General features: G+C 33.6%; 1 protein-coding gene across 1 annotated transcript in view; it reads left to right on the forward strand.

Annotated features, from left to right (window-relative positions):
- LOC105037771 (cysteine-rich receptor-like protein kinase 6) overlaps nucleotides 1–15828 on the forward strand; it is a 63846-nt gene that overhangs the window by 16938 nt on the left and 31080 nt on the right.

Genomic DNA, 15828 nt, shown 5'->3' on the forward strand with positions numbered 1-15828 from the left:
AGCTAGCTATATACGGTCCTACCAATGGTTATAGTAGTTAGCATATGGCTCTCATCAGCGGATTACAGTAGCTTGGCACCTGACCCTCGCCAGTGAGTTACAGCAGCTGGGCACACGGCCCTCGCCAGTGGATTATAGTAGCTAGATATACGGCCCTCACCAACGGGTTATAATAGTTGGCATAACATGATTATGACCCTATCATGGGTATAATAGTGACCTTAGCATTTAGTCTGAGAGAATTATTAAGAAACATGATATGACAAAAGGACAAATGATTTATGACTTTTTTGATAAAATTAATATGATTTATAAATTTATGATTGATGGTAAAATGATATTAGAAATTATGTTTATGAAAATTACATGATTTATGCATATGCAAGAGTATGATTTATTTATGATATACTATTATGAAAGTTTTATATTTCGATGATCATCATCTTCTTTAAGTGATTTATTGATGCATGTATAAACTTATGCTTGATCCGGATAAGATAGTATAAGATTTACTTATTGAGCTGGTGTAGTTTTTATCTTTTTTTTTATTCAGATAAATAAGATTAGGAATGAAGGATGATCTAAGCTTGAAGGTATATGCTAGCAAACTTGAAGATTTTGTAGTCGAATCATAATTTATAAGATGATTATGAATATGTAATGAACGATTGATGAATTTTGAGATATGGATTTGATACTTAATTTTAGATTTAGATACTCTGAACCAATTTTAATTTAATTATTTGATGAATAATGGAGTTAAATCTTTTATTATATTCTGTTTATGAAGGATTTTAGTTGATTATAATTGATAGACTTCGTGTTATCAAGGGCGGTACCCCTTGATAGCATGACCGTGTTATGTTTTGAATTTGGAGTATGATATTTTATGGTATCAGAGCAATAGGTTTGATCATGGATATAATTTAAAGTCTAGCAATGAGTAATTATGTCTCGTTTAGTTAGATCATGTTGTTTAATTAAATAAGAATAGGTAAATTTTCTTAGAGTTTTTGTTGCTCATTTAAGGAAACTGATTAATGCTAGTATTTTTGATAGGTAATAATAAGCAATAGGAGGGATGGTCTTAGTGAAACGTGCTATTAGGAGGAGAGGAGCAAGAAGGATTACGAAGGGAGATGCCAACCAGCCACGTGAACAGGCTCCTAATGCCCCAGCAACTCAGGCAGACATTGCTAGAATATGTCAAGTGGTAGCCTACATTTTTCAGCAACAGCAGACACAAGCTACTTCTCGATCTACACCATCTTTAGAGTCATATTATGAAAGATTTAGAAGGCTTAACCCACTACTATTTAAGGACGGACCTGACCCTCTGATCGCAGAGATCTAGATTCGAAAAATGAAAAGATGTTTGATGCACTATAGTATCCTGAAGATGTATAGGTTAGGTTAGCTATTTCTATGCTAAAAGAAAATATCGAGTTGTGGTGGGCTGCAATAAATGCTGCATATGGAAGTACTGATAACCAACTGATATTGGAGGAATTCAAGAAAATATTTTATGATTAATATTTTTCAGAGTCAGTGAGATTAGTTAAGGAGAATGAGTTCTTAACTTTGAGGTAAAAAGATAATATGACAGTACTAGAGTATGCAAATAAATTTAATGAGTTAGATCAATTTTTCTCCAGCTCATAGAGTCTGAAAGAAGCAAAGCAAATAGATTTGAGTATGGTTTAGAATATAAGATTCGATCTCGCTTATCCTCTCATCTTTTTAACAACTATAAGGATGCACTGGAACGAGCTTTGAAAGTTGAATCAGATATTAAAAGATCAGAGCAAGAAAGGGCAGATAGGAAGAGATCTAAACCAATAAAAACTTGGGATGACCGACATGAAAACTTAGAGAACAACTCTAAAAAGAAAAAGGAAGCAGAGACTTGCGGATATTACGGTAAAAATCATCATGAACCTTGTCTTAAAAAGCTTGGAGCATGTTATCGATGTGGCAAGTGGGGACATTTGGCATGAGAATGTCCTAATAAGAAAAATGACTCCAAAGTTGTTGGCTTAGTTGAATAAGTACAAAAAAAGAATGCATGAATATCTGCCTTGACTTTATAGGATACTACAACGAGCAATAATATAGCAATGGGTACAATTTCAACCAACTTAAGGAGATGTCCATATAAATATTGATTATAGCTCTTCCATTCTTTTACAGTTTACTATATCTTTGAATTATATATTTTAAAAATTGGATGAGCCATTTCTATTATAAAGTATTCATGATGAACTTGTACTTAAAAATAAAAAAAAAAAGAAGAAAATTGCAGTACTTGAAAGATAAGGCCAATTAATATATAGAAAATAGTTCAGAATATAAGACTTAGAAGTATAGCTTAGATGAAAGTGGCATAGCGAAAGTATGGCGATGATGATTTGAAGACCAAGCATCTTTACTTGTGTAAAAATGAAGGTATGCTAAGTTTCGAGGATGAAACTATTTTTAAAAGGGGTAGAATGTGATATCCAGCCCTAAAACCCCTCCCTCTTGCATAAATCTTAATGCATAAAAAAGAAAATAAAAAAAATAAAATAGAGAAAAAAAGAATATTGAAGACTCCCGTTGGGAGTCTTCCACGTGAGCCCATCACAGAGGAAGGCAAATCTGGGAAGGATTCGGCCTCCTCTCCACCTTATAAATCTCCTCCTCCCTCCTTCAAAGCCGTCTATGATAAACACCGGCTTTCTCCTTCTCTATTTTTCTTGTTTTTTTTCATGCAAGATGTCGGACCCCATCCTGACCATATCAAATATCTTTGAAATTATCTATTGATGAACCATGTTAATTGATTTTGGCCTTGATTCCAGTCTATGCTTTATGATTTCTTGATTGAATCACTTAAATCTAATTCTCAGTTAAGAGGCCCTGTATTACCCTAGTGCCCGGATAGGCTGTTGAACCGATCACTTAATCTGCAGTTTTCTTTTCTTATGATTGAATTTATTGAATAAAAATTAATTATACTTTTAATATATTAAATAGGTTTGATAAATTCATCAAGTGAAGCTTAAAGAGCTAGGATGGAAAAAATAAATAACCCTAACACTTCTTACTTATTTTTGAAATTATCAACTATTTTATTATGAAAAGAATTATTCTATATTTTTTTTAAATAAGGATCAAGCATGTGTATTGTGAAATTCATGATTCATGATAAAATAGTAATTTATGACTATTTTAATATGAATGACTTTTTTATGAAATATAAACTCCATATTTATGAAATGTATGTTTTGTTATGAAAAGAATGATTTCATAAATATTTGATTATTAAAAATTATTTATTGACTATGAGCTCTATAAAATTATCTTGTACTTTATTTATGCATGATTCAAGAAAGTAGGATTCAATGAAGCATGATTTAAGAATGCTTGTTTTAAGAAAATCGGATTTAAGAAGTATGACTATGGGCTCTCAAACAGCTATGTACGACTCTCGCCAGCGGGTTACAGTAGCTTGACATATGGCCCTCGCCAGTGGGTTACAGTAGTTGGGTACATGATCTTTGCCAGCGGGTTATAGTAGCTAGATATATAGCCCTCACCAACGGGTTGTAATAGTTGGCATGACATGATTATAGTCCTATCACGGGTATAATAGTGACCTTAGCATTTAGTCTGAGAGAATTATTAAGAAGCATGATATGACACAAGGACAAATGATTTATGACTTTATTGATAAAATTAACATTATTTATAAATTTATGATTGAGGGTAAAATGACATTAGAAATTATGTTTATAAAAATTTTATGATTTATGCATATACAAGAGTATGATTTATTTATGATATACTATTATGAAAGTTTTATATTCCAATGATCATCATCTTCTTTAAGTGATTTATTGATGCATGTATAAACTTAAACTTGATTCGGATAAGATAGTGTAAGGTTTACTTACTGAGCTGGTGTAGCTTATATCTTTTTTTTTTTCTGTTCAGATGAATAAGATTAGGAACGAAAGATAATCCAAGCTTGAGGATCTATACTAGCGAGCTTGGAGATTTTGTAGCCAAATCGTAATTTATAGGATGATTATGGACATGTAATGAACGATTGATGAATTTTGAAATATGAATTTGGTACTTAATTTTAGATTTAGATGCTCTGAACCAATTTTGATTTAATTATTTGATGAATAATAAAATTGAATCTTTTATTGTATTTTATTTATAAAGGATTTTGGTTGATTATGATTGATAGGCTTCATATTATTGGGGATGGTACCCCTTGATAGTATGGCTGTATGATGTTCCGGATTTGGGACGTGACAATTATAGTCTTTCTTTGAAACTATAAAGCTTTTTTGTTGTGGATGTAGCACCTGAATTTTTTATCTGACTCTCAGAAACACCGAAAATCCAGTGTGTCTGGCTCATATCTACCCATTCTCTTATAAAACAATCTATTACTTGATTTCCTTTATTACGGTGTTCTCTTATCTTTCAGAATTTAGACGAAGTCCAAGAAAATGATATATAGAGAAGGGGCCATAAACCTAACCTCAAGCAAAATTGCCAAAGAATGGTAGTGGATACACCATTGTAAATCCAAATAGACAATAGAAGGAACGTGCATAAAAGCAAAGATGATTTTTGCTCCAATTAGGTTGGGCAATTAAAGTATGAACTACACCGACCTAAGAGCCAAGGAAAGGGACCAGAGAAAAATGTCTTTTGTTTTGATAGTACTTGTATTATACTAATAACTAGGCATGATAAGAGGACTTGAAGAAATTCTGATCACTCTGTTTTAGGAGAATTAACAATCACTAATAAATAGTATTTTGTTACCTTGTTGGCCCCAAAAAATAAAGGTACCAAGATAAAGTTTACAAGCACACAATAAACATCCTAAAATTTAGTAAATTTAAGAAATTGTAGTCTATTGGGAAAAATTATAAATATCATAAGCAACTCAGTCATATCGGCCTGGTCAACAATCAAGTTATGCAGTCAAATGAGTAGAGTCTGTAAGGTGTAATAGAAAGCAAGCACATCGCCTTCGCAAGTTTAAGATTTTGTTCAGTATTCGATGAGTCCATGAGAGGCTCATCCTTCGACACCATATCACTAGGTATGACATGCTTTAAACCTTAGTTGCCAAAACTGGGAGCAGGTGCAGCTGTGGATACAAGGAAATAAATTTTAAAGAATGTTAGGGAAATTCTTAGGCAGTGAGTATCCATTCTAGTTTCTGGGGAATCTCTGAAGCAGGGAAGTAACCCTTAATAGAAATTTCCCATGACCAAGTCTTAGTATATGATTACTCCACTCGACCTCCTCAAACAAGTGCATGGAGCACTTTTGCAGCTATCTAAAGCAGGCGGCTACGTGTAGAAGTGAATTCACCAGTTTCGTCCTAATTTGAATGGCCATCCGTGCAACTATGTGCATGATCAGGTATTGATCGTCGCCTGTACTACATGATCACAATTTTCTTACAAAGATTGGATGATTCCATAAACTTTCCCATGTGGGCTGTAGTCAAGCAATATGATTGGATCAGGAACTGGGAAAGATAATAATTGTGATTTTTTAATGGGTGTGGATCATCATGCGCTTGTTCGCGATTATTAAAATCAAATTTTATTGATCGGCATGGTTAAGATTATCGGATCGAGATAAATTTTTGTGACGATACTCTAACGATAATTATTTAGATAATGAATGGTGAAGATGGACTTTAAATTTTAAAATTATATAATATTTAAAAAAATAAAAAAAATATATTCTGCATTGAATATTAGTGACAGCAACTGCCGTCGCTAATACTCTTCCTACCGTCGCTAATAATTTTAATAAAAAAAAAAAATTTTGCGATGGCGAATACAGTCACTAATAGTGCATAGCTAATGATTATTAGAGATGGTAATTACCATCGCTAATACTCATTTCATCGTCGCTAATAATTTTAATAAATAATTTTTTTTATTTTTTGGAACGACGAGTGCTGTCACTAATAATTATTAGAGATGGCAATTACCATCGCTAATATTCTTTTCGCCGTCTCTAATAATTTTAACAAATAAAAAAAAATTTACGATGGTGAATGCCTTCTCTAATAATGACATCGCTATTGATTATTAGCGACGGCGATGCTGTCTCTAATACCTTTTACACCATCGGTATAACTAATATTAGTGACGGTGAAAATATCATCTCTAATAATGATCGGTGAAATTATTATTAGCGATGAAATTGTTGCTATCAGTAATGCTGCCGCTTATAGGCATATTAGCGATGATAAAAATGCCATCGCTAATGGCTATCGTTAATACCTTAATTTTTTATAGTGATAGGGATGGACTAAAATTTATGACTCCTATATCAAATAAATCATATGTGCTCCTTGACCAACCAATCAGCTTGTTATTACCACATTGAACCTCCTTCAAGGGATCTCTAATCACAGAGGTTGGATTCCCATAACTGGAAGGTCCTTTATAGGCTAAGCCCCATCCCTTTCGATGACTCTAGGATCTTAGTCCTATTTAAGTCTTTTGTAAGATAATCTACTAAATTAAGGTTAGTTGCAGCATGATTCAAAGAAATTATTTGAAGTTTTTCTTTTCTTTTACGGACTTTTATTTTAGTTTAATATATCTATTTACTTTAGCATTTATAAGTTTCTTTTTACAAAAACTATTGCAGCTCTTGAATCATAATAAATTAATATTAGAGGAATAGGAGAAGATACGGAAGGAATCTCAGATAGAAGTTTTTTAACCATTCAGCTTCAGAATAGATAGAATCAAGGGCAACAACTTTAGTTTTCATAGTACTTCTAGCTAAAATTGTTTGTTTGGAAGATTATCAAGAAACAACACTTTTTCCTAGAAAAAACATATAGCTAGAAGTTGATTTAACATCTAATATATTAGAAATCTAATTTGAATCACTACAACCTTCAAGTATATCTGGATAACCTACAAAATGTAAAGAATAATTTATAGTACCTTTAAGATATCGAAATGCTCTCTCTAAAGCAGTTCAATAAACTAGACTAGGATTACTAGTATATCTTCAAAGTCTAGAAGCAGTTCTAGTTCGATTAGATAGATATAATAATGAACCAATAATTTGAGCATATTTTTCTTGATCTACAGATTTTCATACATTCTTTAAGAGGTGGATGGAAGGATCATAAGGAGTAAATACATAAGTAGAATTAGAATATCCAAATTTATTAATAACTATTTGAGTATAGTGAGATTGGGATAAATAAATTGGATCAGAAGTATGAATGATTTTTATATCAAGAATTATATCAGCTTCACCTAAATCATTCATATCAAAATGATGTGATAAAAAGTTCTTAATATTATTGATTAAGTCAATATCATAAGCAAGAATCAAAATATCATCAACATAGAGACAAAGAAGAATGAATCGATCATCAAATTATTTATAATAAAGATAATTATCTGATTCATTGATTTGAAATCCATAGAAAAAAATTATTTCATCAAACTTTTCATGCCATTGCTTAGGAACTTGCTTTAATCCATTGAGGAATCGAACAAGTTTACAAACTTTATGCTCCTGGCCTAACACAAAAAAAATCCTCAGGTCGATGCATGTAAATCTCTTCTTCAAGATCTGCATACAGAAAGATAGTCTTAACATCCATTTGATGAACAACAAGTTTATAAATAGAAGATAAGACAAGTAGGACTCGGATAGTAGTAATATGAGCTATAGGAGAATAGGTATCAAAGAAGCCAATACCGATTTTTTATCCAAAATCTTGAGCAATAAGTCTTACCTTGTATTTTTCAATTGTACCATCAATCCTCAATCTTTTTTTGAGATCCACTTGCACCCTAAAGATTTGTTCTCAGAAAATAAATCAATGAAAATCCAAATGTTGTTTCTAATAATAGATTCGATTTCATTATTTTTTGCCTCCTTCCAGAATAGAGCATCAGGAGAGTTCATGATCGGGGTATCTTCTATCGAAAAGATAAAGAAGCCATCACTAAAGTATTTTTCAACCCTAATTCTTTTACTTCTCCTAAGCTTAGGTTCAGAAGTTAATTCTACTAAAATAGGAATAAATGATGATGATGGGGGTAAATCTAAAGAGAATGGTTGATCGGTGGTTGATCTAGAAATCTGAATTTAAAAAAAATATATATTTTTGAAAAAGGTAGCATCTTTAGATTCAATAATGATATTGTTTGATATTGAAGGTATTTCAAAATTAAAAATAGAAAATTTATAGGTATTACTATCTAAAGAGTAGCCAACAAAAATAGCATCCACAGTTTTAAATCCTATCTTAACTCTCTTTGATTCAAAAATTTCAACTTTAGCCAAACACCTCCAAACTCGAAAGTAACTAAGTCTAAAAGAATATCCTTTCCAAAATTCAAAGGATGTCTTTTCTCTATCTTTAGGAAGAACTCTATTTAGGATATAGCTGGCTAATAGAAGAGCTCTCTCCATAAGTTTTGAGATATACTAGAATTTATAATCATGGTATTGACTATGTCTAATAAGATTCGATTCTTTCACTCAGCCACGTCATTCGATTGAGAAGAATAAGGAACAGTGACTTCATGAATTATCTTATTTTCTTCACAGAATAGGATTAATTTGTTTGAAGTATATTCACCTCCTCGATCAAACTTTAAGATTTTAATTCTTTTTTCAAGCTGATTTTCAGCTTCTGCTTTATAAACCTTAAACTTGTTTAAGACTTGATCTTTGGTTTTTAAAAGATAGGTATAGCAAAATTTGGAGAAGTCATCAATAAAAGTTACAAAATAACGATTACTTCTATGGATTGGTCCTCTATTAGAATTATAGACATTACTATGAATTAATTCGAGAATTTAAGTATCTCTAAAAGCTACAGGCTTGAAAGATTTTCTAGATTGTTTGGTCTGAACACAACCTTCACATTTTGAATTTTGATCAAAATTAAATTTTGAAATCAAGTTAAGATAAGACATTCTTTTGATTGATCTAAGATTGATATGTCTTAATCTTCCATCCCATGTTCTACAAGATTCAGAATTTAGCATAACAGATGAAGAAGAACTAACTGAACTTTCATTAATTTTGGAAGGAGAGAATATATTTAACTTGAACAACCCTTCGGACACAAAGCCTTTTCCAACATAGACTTTTTCTTTAGAAATTACAATTTTATTAGACTTTAAAACAATCTTGAAATCTAATTGAACAAGAAGAGAACCACTTAACAAATTTCTTCTTATGACGGATATAAGCTGCACATTTCGAAAAACTAAAGTCTTTTTTGAAGTAAACTTCAAGTTAACTGTTCCACTTCCAAAAACTTTGACAGCTATCCCATCACTTATGGTTACACTTCCTCCCCTTGATTTTTGATATGATAAAAAATAAGACCTATCTGAACAAACATGGATGTTGGCTCCGGTATCTAACCACCACTCTAAATCTGAGTAAGTTAAATTGATAGATGGAGAAAAAGAGACTGACCTAAAAGAAGATGGTTCTTCTTCTATCATGTTGATCTAAAGTTTAGTTTGATTTTGGTTTTTATTATTTTTTTTATAGAAAATTTTCTCCTTTTTCTAGTAGCAACATTTGGATGCAAGATAGGTGTCCCGACTACTGACAAAGCAGACCTCTCATTATCTTGTTCCTTGATTTTTGGATTTGATTGTTAGACCTAGCTTTTGATTTTAAACCTAGCCTTACTCTTTCCTTTAAATTTTTTTTCTTTAGCTTTGAAATTTGGGCTGTGACCTCTATAAGTTTAACCTATAGGATTTGGATTTGGGTTTTGAGATTCAGTTGATTAACCTTAGTTTGAAAATAATTTTCTTAATTTTTCTGAATCTCTCTAATTCTAAATTGATCTTTTATCCTAATAGATTGAAAAACAGACCTAAGGTTGAGGGAAGATAGCGATCTTCTAAAGTCATGGGTAAATTGAGACCAAGAAGGTGGAAGCTTGTCTATCAAGCATGATACCTGATAGTTTTCATCAAAAGTAGATCTCCCTCTATAAATCTCTTGGACTAGATTCTGAAATTGATGAATTTGATCATTGATAGGCATATTGTCTACCATTTTAAAATTACGAAAGTCAAAAATGATGAACCTTATAGCCCCCTCATTAACTCACTCGGATATAGGTTTCTTCTAAAGCTTGCCAAAGATCTTTAGAGATCTTATATTTTCTATAAATTTCATATAGTTCATCAGATAGGCAGCTTAGAATTCTAAACGTATAGTAATAATCTATCTCTTCAAATGATTTAGAATCTTTATAAGAGGATGATTCAAATGGTAGTGATTTTTCTAAAGCAAAAAGCAAATCTAAAGATATCAATCAGGCTTTTAATTATTCTTGCCACTTAAGAAAATCTTTTCCATTGAACCTATTAGGTTTAAGACTAGAAGAATCTTCAGAACCCATAGAAAAAAAATCTCAAAAGAAGACTAAGAAACAAGACTATAAGAGAAAAGAGCTGCAAAAAATATATATCGAAATATTTTACTGATTCCATATCACCGATTTATCTGTAAGGACTTATTATTTTTCTACTAATAGTAAGAAATAAATTTAATATGAAATAGAACTGATAAACAGAAATTTAAATAAATTTTAATATGGAACAACACTGATAAACAAAAATTAGAATAGAACTGATAAATAGAAATTAAAATATAGAACAAAATTGATAAATAGAAATTTAAATGTAGAATAGAACTGGTAAATAGCAATTTAAGTTTTTTTATGAATTATCAAATTTTTAATAGGCCATTAGCAGGAAAAATAAATACTATCATTAACTCAAACTTATTATACCAAGATGAGAAAGTTAAGATGACATAAATATTACACTATCTCTAACAAAATTGATTATACAAAATAATTATTATGCTAAGAAATTTGATAGATTCTAGCTATAAATCACAATCGGAACGGGATTCGCCTTAGAATGATAGGAATCTTGTTTTCTGCAAGAGCCGATTGCAATCTAATTAAACTAACAAACAAATATTAACATTAAATTAGTATAAAATAAATATAAGATTAATACTAAATCAATCTAAAGCTTACAGATTGGAAGTGGGTAGTGCACTGTCCTAAGGTGATTTTTGATCTTCGTGCGGATCAGACTCGAAAAATCTATCTCAAGATACAACCGAAGATCTCCCCTGTGGACACGACTATAGAGAAGATGACAGAGCTTCGACTAGCAGATCAACGATCAAATGAACAAGAAAGACTTTTAAGAAAAAATAATGGCAGAGAAGATGAATGAGATTAGAAGAGAAGGAGCAAGTATTTTTTTCTACTAAATCCCTCCACCATAGGGCCATTTTATAGGCCTACAGACTGGCTAATCCAATGTTAATCTTGTAACCATCCACTCACAATGGGTGGAAACAACTTAACAAATCACGAAATGGAAGGAAACAACTTAACCGATCATAAACGGACAGAAACAAATTAACAAATTTCAACAGGCAAAATACAATGTTCGAAAAAGTTAAAACAGGAAAAATAAAGATTGGAGAAATAAAATATAGGCCCCACCACACCGCAAACGTAGGCACAGCGCGATCATGTGCGAGCAGGGCCAGGCTGGGCTGCACGTGCATGTTCAAAGGCCTAAGAGAAGAGTCTTCAAAATAAACTCCTTTCCTATTTTTTCTCTTTCTAATATGGGACTAAACTTTGTGAAAACTAGAGGTTTGGTTGGAAAAAGATAGAGAAAATTTTAAGTTTTCAATTTTTCTCCAAAACCAACATAATGCTGATGAGTTGCCATGGCATGATGCTGATTAGCTTCACCAAAAAGCAAAATTATAGTTTTTTTTGATAAATAAGAGAAATTATACCCTACATTTGGACCACCTCAGCGATACACTAGGCTAATTTGTTTTCACCCTGTGGCCATTCTGATGAGAGAAAAAAGGGAGCGCTCAATGATGAAAAACCCCTCTTTACATCTTGGTGGATTATCCTCCATCCATGGCATGCGGCTATTGTCTTCATCAGCAAGAGCATCACCATGGCGACCTTGCATTCGGGGAGTGGGGCACATCCAGATGCAGGCGAACAGCTCGAGCCCTGAGTAGAGGTTGAGGAGGTGGAGGGAGTCGGCATTCTCATAAGCGGCATGGATACAAATGGCATGAGAGCTCCTCACAAAGGCAAGCTAGTGGATCCTGGCCTCTTGGAGGATGAGATTGTGGTAAGAGGGTCAGAGAGGAGGGTCTTGTCAATGGATTTTATTGTGAACACCTCATCGATGGCCAGAGAATAGTAGTGGTACACCATGTCAAAGAAATTAGAATAAATTATAAAAACATCCCTTTAAATTTAGGCCATTTTTACTTACACTCAGTATTTTAAAAAATATCAAATGGATCCCTAAAATTTCGAAACATTTCAAAGAAGCCCCCATGATCACTTAACCTCTGACGGCATCCGCTTGTCATTACAATGAACAAAAATGCTCCTCTACATGGAGATTGAAATTTTCTCCTCTCTAGAGGGAAGAGGACGATAGGAGGATGGTGGCTTCGGCCGGACCACTGAAGCGGCAGGGAAGGTGGTGGTGAGGCCATCGAGGAAGATAGCTATGGACTTCATGATGGGCGGCTTTGCGACGATGGTGGCAAAGAGTGGGACGGCCATTGATGTCTTGGAAAAATCTTGTGGGCAAGCCAAAGTGCCTTCCATAGTGATGGTTGTCTCCCCAGTCATGAACTAGAGATTGTCTGAACTCAGCTCTTAATTCCCATACCTCTCTTTATATATGTCTTGCTCTATCTTTCTCTGGAGGCATTGATGATGAAGCTTTTGTAGATTCCTCCAGTATTTTTCTTTTGTGACTATTGTGAGACTCCCCTAACAACCTCTACTGCCATTTGTAGATAAATAATTCAGAAGTGGAATGATGGTACAAAGGTGAATCTGAGTCTATTGCCACTTGTTTGTGTCCTTTTTATGTTCTGAGATAGGTAACTTATTCATCATTCTGTTCTTTATTCCTAAAATAATACTTTTTATGATATTTGTGTTTTGAAATCTTGCAAATCAGAATTCTTCTGTTGAAGTTTTTTTTGCTCTAGGAGTTTATAATGTTTTTGTGGGGTTTTGTCACAATGATATTTGCCGTCTTTATTTTTCTCAGAATTGTCACTACCATCCAAATGGCATCAAATCCTCTTTTTGGTGCATACGAGTCTTCTACTTGATTCATGCTTTGAACCGAACTTGATTCGTGCTTGTCTCAAATTGAATCTAGAGACACGCTCAAGCTGCTCGATTCATTGGACAACTGTGTTTTCAGCCCAATATTCTACTCAGCTATGAGACTTGATGGAGGAACCAGGAAGAGTTGGTCGGTGCTCTGGTGCTACCAAGAGCTGCCCTCTTCCACGATATGCCATGGCTGTTATTTAAGACCTCTCTATTTTGAATGCATTCTTCTCTTTATCTTGCAATATCTTTCCTATCGAGGCGATGATGAAACCTCTTTTCGACTTCTCTCTCCTGTTTTCCTTTTGCAACAATGCATGGCAGTTGGGGCAGTCCATTTCTTCATAGACACCTTAGTTTCTCTTCTTATCTTCTTCATAATATATGAATTAGTTGTTTAATATTATGTTTGTCATCACTGAAATTGCAGTCTTATTCTGCAATTTAGGTCTATCATGAACTGCACCGTCTTTATAGAATACAGAGGGACCTGACGGATGAGTGAAGGGGCTACACAGATATTCTGTACCATCTAATACATCTCAGTCAATTTTTTTTTCATCTCAAATGCCATGTGAAGGTACCAAAAAAATGTGGCAGATGTCTCACCTGCCTATAGTAAATAACAGTTATGACAGATCAACTTTTGCAAGCGCTGATGGCATTAGGATGTCCTTAAACTTTCTGAAGGAAAGTAATGTGTAGTTTGATGCTATTTCAATAAAAAATGGGGACTCTCTAAAAGATGTTAAATTTTTTGACTCTAAATTTCAGAAGTTTCTTAGGAGAATGTTTGATCTACAACTTCTAGTAGATGTATATATTGATAGTGAAGATTTTGAAAGATCAGGAAAGAAAAGTTTTGTTTCATCATCTAGAGTTACAGTTCCACCTAGTAGAACTTGCGGCTCTGATCCTCAGAATGATGTAAAGCTTACTTTAGGCACTGGTGAGGGTCTTAAATGCAAAAAGGACACTAAGGCACAAGATTCATGGACATAAAATAGTTTGTCAGATCACAGCTTGGCTGATTTGAATAAACCTATAAAACATAGATGGTTTGAAGGAGCAGCAAATTCAACTTCCACTCATATACTTGGCCTGAGAACTAACAGTGAAAAGAATTAAGGTAATCTATTGTCATCAAGATTAAACATAGACGTCCTAGGCCTACAAAGTGCTTTTTTTTTAAATGAGGGCTGGCAAGCGGGTTGCTAATGGCGATGTTAGCAGTGGCGAATTAGGGACCGACAAACGGGCTACCAAGATAAGCGCATATGGAGGATCAATCGAGCCTGATGGCTGCAATCCCGAGGCCCTTCATTCCTGATCCCAACTAATGTGCTAAAATGGAGTTGGGGAAGATCCAACAGATCCAGGAGAGAGAAGTCAGCATCTTGAAGAGGTGGTGGAGAAGATCAATCGGAGAGGAGGGAGGAAGAGGAGGAAGAGGAGGAAGGGGAGGCGGTGGAGGAATGGGTGGAGGTTAATCGAAGAAGGAGATCAATTGGAGAGGAAGGAAGAGGGAGGAGGGAGAAGGCGAACATAAAGATATTTTTATTATTTTATAAAATAATAATATCATGTGATAGTTATGTAATAAGATTTCATTAATGGAGATGGATGAAAAGATCTCGTTGGAACGTTTCAAAACTTTAAGAATCAGTTTGACACTTTTTAAAGTATAAGGGGTGTAAATGAAAATGATTTAAATTTGAGAGGATATTTTTATAATTTATTCAAAAATTATTGTCTGGATCATATTCAAATAGATCATCCAAATCCCATAATGGATAATACACCATATTAACCTTTGTATATCATAAAATTTTCGATTACACATTATCCATCGTATACATGCTATGTGCACCGGTCTACTTAGGCGTGGTCCAAGCAATAATTTCTCCCCCATCTGATTCACGCTAGTGGGTTCCACGTACAGATGTCGATTGGCAATGCTTGTAATTGGGTGGAGAGAGAAGTCGCTTTTTTTTTTTTTTATTGTGGTAAGAGAGGGAAGTGGCTTTGCGGAGGCAGAGGATGCGGTTTTTTTATTTTCTTTGGTACACAGACAGGGTTAAGGTTTTCGATGGGGCAGAGGGGAGCGGAAAGCACTCTTCTCTCTCTCTCTCTCTTCAAGCTGAGGTCGTCAGGATAGCCACGTGGTGAAAATGGATTGGCAGGATATTCTGTTGAGGGGATACATCATATGTAGGGTATAATTTTTCAATAAATAGAGAGCCATACGACATTCATTGTTTATTTGCTTATTATTTGTCATCCTTAAGAACGGATATTTTGACACATTAATAAGGCGCACAAATATCTCATGTTCAGTTATTTCCACATGAACATCATAATATATTTAAAAAAAACTAGTTTATCTATATTAAAGACATGCTTATAAGTGAGATAATTTATTCTGTTGTTATAGTATTTTAATGGTCACTATTAGAAACCAATGGATGGAAAAATAGCGTGAGCCACTTGTGTACAATGAGATGGAAACCCAGTTCATACTCATCGTTGCTGCCACGGGCAAAACCAATTGTATCATTCCTATGTCCTCTTCCACT

The sequence above is a fragment of the Elaeis guineensis genome, chromosome 2 (assembly GCF_000442705.2).
Source record: "Elaeis guineensis isolate ETL-2024a chromosome 2, EG11, whole genome shotgun sequence".
Classification (NCBI taxonomy): domain Eukaryota; kingdom Viridiplantae; phylum Streptophyta; class Magnoliopsida; order Arecales; family Arecaceae; genus Elaeis; species Elaeis guineensis.